The sequence below is a fragment of the Astatotilapia calliptera genome, chromosome 3, assembly GCF_964374335.1.
Source record: "Astatotilapia calliptera chromosome 3, fAstCal68.1, whole genome shotgun sequence".
NCBI lineage: Eukaryota > Metazoa > Chordata > Actinopteri > Cichliformes > Cichlidae > Astatotilapia > Astatotilapia calliptera.
Genome location: NC_137424.1, coordinates 59612246 through 59619727, shown reverse-complemented (window position 1 = coordinate 59619727; position 7482 = coordinate 59612246).

The window sequence follows — 7482 nt, the reverse complement described above, 5'->3', positions numbered from 1 at the left end:
TGTGTGTGTGTGTGTGTGTGTGTATACACATATATACCACCAGTTACAGTTTTTACTGAATGCTTAAACCCTAACTGTGATTCCTGTAGCACAATTTCTAAAATTATTCAGACTTATAGCAAAACCACTCACTGAGTTTGCAAAAGTAAAAGCACAAAAACTGCTTTGCACTCAGTTTGCAATTTTGTAACACACACTTTGCAAAACTGTAGGCACAATTCACTGCACAACACTCAATTACCAAATTTCCAACACACTCCTAGCAAAAGTATACACATGTATGGCTATCATTAACACTAATTTGCCAACTGTCTGGCACACTTTCACATGTGAAAACTGTTTTAGATAATTAGTCCACTTTGCAATCAGCCTAAGCACTATAAACAGGCCACAGGTAAGCTGTCTATGTGGAGTACAATGGAAGGAGCAGTAAGAGTGAGAAGAGTGAGAATCAGAGGAGGCCGAGGGAGAGGACGTGGAGGTGAAGAGGTTGGAGGAAGAGGACGTGGAGGTGAAGAAGTCGGAGGAAGCGGACGTGGAGGAGCAAGAAGAGGACGAGGAGGGGAAAGAGGAAGGGTAAGAAGAGTAAGAAACAGAATAACTGATGACACCAGAGCTACAATAGTGGACCATGTCATCAACCATGGGATGACCCTGAGGGAAGCTGGCCAACGTGTTCAGCCTAAACTGAGCCGCTACACTGTAGCAAGCATCATTAGGACATTTCGAAATGAGAATCGGTAAGTACTTTGTAGCACTGCCATACTCTAATGAGAAACACAACAGTACCATACATGCAAAAATACTGAAATTGTTACTTTACAGAATTGCTAGACGTCCAGATGTTGGGGGCAGAGGCAGAATGTTCACTCCAGAGCAAGAGACCCATATAGTGAACATGGTGATTGCCAATAATGCAATAAGACTGCGTGAAATACAGCAGCGCATAATGGATGATGACACCATCTTTCAAAATATACACAGTGCAAGCATTTCTACACTAAGTCGTGTACTTGCGCGCCACAGAATAAGAATGAAGCAAATTTACAGAGTTCCTTTCGAGAGAAACACAGAACGTGTAAAGCAACTGCGATATAACTATGTGCAGGTAAGCTAGTGTCATTGGTTCTGAATTTGGAAGTGCATACTGTAGTGCTGTGCATGGGCCTGATGTGTTGCATTTGTTTTGTCTTGTCCAGAGAGTGATGGAACTAGAAGCAGATGCAATGGGACATGAGCTACTTTTTGTAGATGAGGCCGGTTTTAACCTCAGTAAAACCAGGAGACGTGGCAGGAACATTATTGGACACCGTGCCATCATCAATGTCCCAGGACAACGTGGTGGTAACATAACCATGTGTGCAGCTATAAGCCAAAATGGTGTTGTTCACCATCATGCAACCATAGGCCCATACAACACTGCACACATTATTGCATTCCTGGACACCTTGCATGACATGCTCACTGTTCAGAGACCAGAGCAGACCCGATATGTCATCATATGGGACAATGTTAGTTTCCATAGGGTTGCTTTGGTCCGCAACTGGTTTACAGACCACCCATCCTTCATGGCACTCAACCTCCCTCCATACTCTCCATTCTTGAATCCCATCGAGGAGTTCTTCTCTGCCTGGCACTGGAAAGTGTACGACCGTCATCCTCATCAACAGGTAGCCCTTTTACAGGCAATGGAGGAGGCATGTGGAGATATTGACCAGGCATCATGTCAGGCCTGGATACGGCATTCAAGGAGATATTTTCCCCAGTGCCTTGGACTGGAGGATATCGCATGCGATGTGGACGAAATTTTGTGGCCGGACCCAGAAAGACAACATGATGTAGGCTGATTGTCTTTTTTTTCCTTTTATTTGTGGAATTCCTATTTTGTGTTCTGACTTTGTCTTGGTTTTGATGAGTGTGAATAAACAGCAATACTTGACGTTTGGATCCTTGTATGTTTACATGACACTATGACAAAGGTGTGACCTCAAATTGACATCTGTACACAGAAAGCAAAAGCCAGATGTGTTTTGTATTCATACCATCAGTGTGCAGTTGGCACATTGTGTGCTTAGTAGATGATGGCTTGTGTGTACTGTTTGATACGAAAACACCATTTTTACAAAGGTGTGAAGAGTTAATCTAGCTGTGTTCGCTTTTGCAAGAGAACTACAATGTTTTGATTATTGGGTGACAGGTTTTTTTATTTGTGTGTAGAGTTTTGCAAAATTAGCCAATAGTTACGAAAAATGTGCTTAAGCAATCAGAAAAAACTGTAATAGAAACATGGGGAAAAGAGGAGAGGAAAATAAAAATAACACAAAAGGGTTTTTTGTTCATCACAACTGTTACATTATTACTATAAGATTACTTAACAGATTTAGCTGACTGAATCGTGTTAAAGAATTGTTTCATTGGAGCTGAAAACAGATGTCTGAATATGTTGTACTAAGTGTCAAAGCTGTGTTTTAAGAATGAAAAGAAAGAAAGGCATCACAGTACTTTAGTGCTCACTATAAAGTACTTTAGCTTATCACCTCTCAAAACTCACAAGCTCTTCCATTCATGTCTTTAATGTCAACGCTAAAATACAACATACATGGGTAACAAACTGTAAGATTTTCATTAAGCTAAACGGGACACCAGAAGAGGCAAAAGTACTGATAGTGAGGAACATGGAGGATCTGGACAAGTATAACTGGCACCAATGTATCAATTACACCAGGAAACGACATGGCAGCGGGGTTGCTATATATGTTCATAACTCTATAAAATATAATGTTGTAACAACTATGTCTATGGCTACTGATGGAATTTTGGAATGTTTGACTATTGAGATTATGAATGAAAAAAAGAGAAATGTTATAATAAGTTGTATATATCGGACACCCAGTTCAAGTATTGACACTTTTAATGAATGGATAGAAAAAACGTTTGCTTCGGTGAACCAAAAATTACTATTTATCTGTGGTGATTTTAATATTGATTTGCTAAATCCAACAAGGTTAAAAGCCATTGACGACTTTACTGACACGATGTACAGCTTATCACTATATCCAACAATAACAAAGCCAAGCAGAATAACATCACATAGCGCCACTATTATTGACAATATTTTTACTAATGTCATGGATTTCCAAATTAATAGTGGCCTGCTTGTCTGTGATATAACTGACCACTTACCAGTTTTTACTTTGTGTGACTGTGATTTAAAAAAAATAGATACCAAGATTACGATAGCAAAGCGAACAATAAATGAAGAAGCAATTCATGCCTTCAATTTCGATTTAGCACAACAAGATTGGAGTTCGGTGTATGCAGAGTCAGATGTGGACAAGGCTTATGATAATTTCCTAGATATTTTTACTATGTGGTACAATAAACATTGTCCTGTAAACGAACACATGACAAAGAAAAAAAAGATTAAAAGTCCTTGGCTCACAAAAGGAATTATTAATGCTTGCAAAAAGAAAAACAATCTGTATAAACAGTTTATCAAAGTAAAAACAAAAGAAGTGGAACAGAGATATAAAGCATATAGAAATAAATTGACTGATATTATAAGAACGAGCAAACAACTTTATTATAGAAGAAGATTATATGTAAATAAAAACAATATAAAAGGAACTTGGGATGTGTTAAACAACTTAATTAAACAAGGATCTTCTGGAACATCATATCCTGAATATTTTACTGATGCAAATGGTGAAAATCACAACATGAGTAATATTGTCGATAGGTTCAATAAATTCTTCATTTATGTTGGCCCTGAACTAGCAGCGGACATCCCGTGTCATAAAAATGAAAATATCAGTAATATAAAATCAAATCCCTTTTCACTGTTCCTCTCAGCTACAAATGAGCAAGAAGTAAGAAATATCACATTAAAATGTAAAAGTAAGTCTTCAATGGATTATCATGACATAAATATGTCTGTAGTTAAACAGGTTATTCTGAATATTGCTAGTCCCTTAACATATATCTGTAATTTATCATTTCAGTCTGGTTGTTTTCCAAAAAATTGTGAAAGTAATACCACTATATAAAAGTAATGACAAACACAGTTTTACCAATTATAGGCCTATTTCTCTACTGCCTCAATTCTCAAAAATTCTAGAAAAACTTTTTAATTCAAGATTAGAAAAATTCCTTGAAAAACATCAAATAATAAATGTTGGTCAGTATGGTTTCAGAACGCAAAGAACCACTTCAGTGGCGATAATTGAGGCAGTAGAATAAATTGCTGATACACTGGATAAAAATAAATATGCAGTTGGTATTTTTGTTGATCTCAAAAAGGCCTTCGACACAATCAATCGCTCAATTTTATTGGATAAATTGGAAAGATATGGTATTCAAGGGAAAGCTGGTAACTGGTTAAAAAGTTACCTAACGGGTCGGGAACAATATGTTAGCATAGGGCATTACCATTCAGAGAAACTTGGTATTACATGTGGTGTTCCCCAAGGGTCAGTGTTGGTACCAACACTTTTCAATGTATACATAAATGATATTTTTGATGTTTCTCAAGTACTTAAACTCATACTGTTCGCAGATGACACCAACATATTTTTCAGTAGCGATGATTATACTGATCTTGTAATGACCGTAAACATGGAGCTAAAATTAATAAAAAAATGGATGGACATAAATAAATTATCATTAAATATAAATAAAACTAAAGCAATGTTTTTTGGTAATTTAAAATATAATATAGAATTACCAATTATCATTGAAGGTGTACCAATTGATAATGTGAGTGAAAACAAATTTTTGGGAGTCGTAATTGATAATAAAATTTCATGGAAACCCCACGTCAGACACATAAAAACCAAAATTTCCAGAAGCCTCGCAGTTTTGAACAAAGTGAAACAATTCCTTGATAAAGATGCACTTCGTACTCTGTACTGTACCCTGGTTCTTCCATATCTTACATATTGTGTGGAAGTGTGGGGAAATACATATAAAAATACAACTAATCCATTAGTCACAGTACAGAAACGAGCACTGCGTATTATTCACAAGGCTGGTTATCTAGATCATACTCACAAATTCTTTCTTCAGGCAAAGTTACTTAAATTCCAGAATCTGGTTAATTACAATACATCCATAATTTTGTATAAAGCTTTTACTAAACTTTTACTGGCAAATTTACAAACTAGATTTGAAATTTGAGAAAAGGTTTATAATGTGAGAGGCTTTGGAGAATTCAAATTACCCAGAACTCGAACAACCCGTAAAGGTTTTTGTGTGTCTGTATGTGGTGTGAAAATCTGGAACAGTCTGAGTTTACAATTGAAACAATGCAAAAATATTCATAGATTTAAATTTCTCTACAAACAGTTGGTCTGGTCACAGTATACTTAATGATGGTTTTTAGTGTTCTCTGTAATGTATGTTCTCTTACCATTGCTGGTATGGATTCCAAAAAAAAAAAGTGTGCGTATGTATGTACATATATGTACTTGTGTGTGTAGATATATATGTATGTATATGTATGTGTGTTTGTTACTTGTAGTTATTACTGCCTGTTACCTGTGGTAATGCAATTTATAATTTATACATTCTGTATTCAGTTATGAAGGCTCTAATTGTTGTTTGCGAGCTGCCGTTTTAATTATCTAATACTTAAATGTCTAAGTCGCTCCAACTTGTGTCGAGGGATCAGCATGTTGTTAGTGTCACTTTTATTCCACTGACTGTTTCTCCAGCAATGATATTTCTCTGTAAGATCTTTTTCTATTGCTAGAATATTGTCTGAACAGACTGTTTGAACTGAACATGAGCAGGAGGAAGTTTCAGACTGATGAAATAAGACATTAAAATACCACAGTGACAAAGCATTGAAAGCTGAACAGCCTGGATGTTGTTACTTATATGATAAATTTAAAGGAACAACAGAAAATGTCTATCACATTTCCTTTCATTGCACATACAATAAATGTGTTGCTACATACTGATATTCATCCTTCTCAACCAAAATACAAATAAAATTATTATTCATAGTTATTGTGGTGACCTCGTGCTTCAACACCAAACAGGCTGAAAACACTTTAAGGCTAGAAGCAGGTTGCGAGGTTAACATCTGCATGCTTCATTTGTGTAAAAACCTTCCAGGCATCTTTGAAGTTCTGTGAAAATTAAGTGAATCCCACGATACATATGTTTGCAGATCCAACTTAAGGAGTTCATTTCCTGAACTTTAATATTTAACCTATTAAACAGAGACTGTGATCTTATTTGGCTGCCTCTCACACTCTTAGTGTCAGGGGCTGGGATCTGTGACCTAGCATTTTGAGTTGATTGTTATATTTGTGATTTCTTAGGTACATTGAAAGGATGTTAAATTCTTGTATTGTTATCAGGTTGCCTTGAGTTTTAAGTCTAGTTTATTCTATTTAATCTTGGTTATGAGCTTGTTTCTGTTTACTACGGTATATTATATGGTCTGCATTTGGATCCGTTCCTTAAACACACCCTGCAGTGACACTTAGTTTCCTTTAGAAGCATTGAGGGGACTGGTTAACAGGACTCCACCTGGTGTTTCTGTGCAGCGATTAGCATCGCAAAGAAAAGAGGAACCCCAACACCAGGTTATACTGTAGAGTCTCCTCATAAGCCATTGTTGGTCTTATTTTCTGTGGTACTTAAATAGCAAAGCTGACTTCCTTCCTGCTTTTGCTCTTCTGTTTAGGTGCAAGAGACATACACGTAGCTTTCGTAGCTTTCTCTTTTCCCCTCTTTTTTGTAAGCAGAATTTTCTTGAATTACAAGACTTACTCTCGCCCTACTTTCCTCCTCCCATATCCTCAGAGCTGTTCACTAAAACTTCTCTGTTTCATTCAGACTACGACACTCCTTAGAGTGTGCGAGATGAATTCTGTGAAAGTCGTGTTTTTGTTTCTGATTTGCATTGTAACATTGTAACACACTGCAATCTGTAGGTGAGTGAACAAAGACTTTTTTAAAAGTCTCTTTTTAACCAAAAAACCCCCCAAAAAACATCAGTATGACAAGTGGGTCATGTTTAAAACTGTGTCCATGTGTTTAAATGACATTTGGTTTTTAAATATTATTTCGTACAATTGATTTTTTTGTGTGTTGTTCAAATCACAAAAAAGAAAAGAAAAAAGAAAAGCTTTCTACTATGTGATAGAGTAGACAGCCAAACCACTCAAACCTTTAACCTGCTCTAACATGCATAGATGAGTCAGCATGTTGCTTGTGTTGTTTTTCCTCCTCAAATTCCTGCCAATGGCTGGATGAGTTTAAACAAGCCTAGTTTAACATTTTAACACAGTTATCACAGCAGTAAAACAACACTGTGATTTAAAAAAAAGGGGGAAAAATACCTAAACACATTTTTTTCTTTTTAGAAAATTTGAGAAAGAAAGCTTGTGACTTCACACCTGAAAACTGTTAATAACAAACATGTAGAGGAACTCCAGGGAGCTGAGAGTCAGTGAATTGTAACTAGTGCTA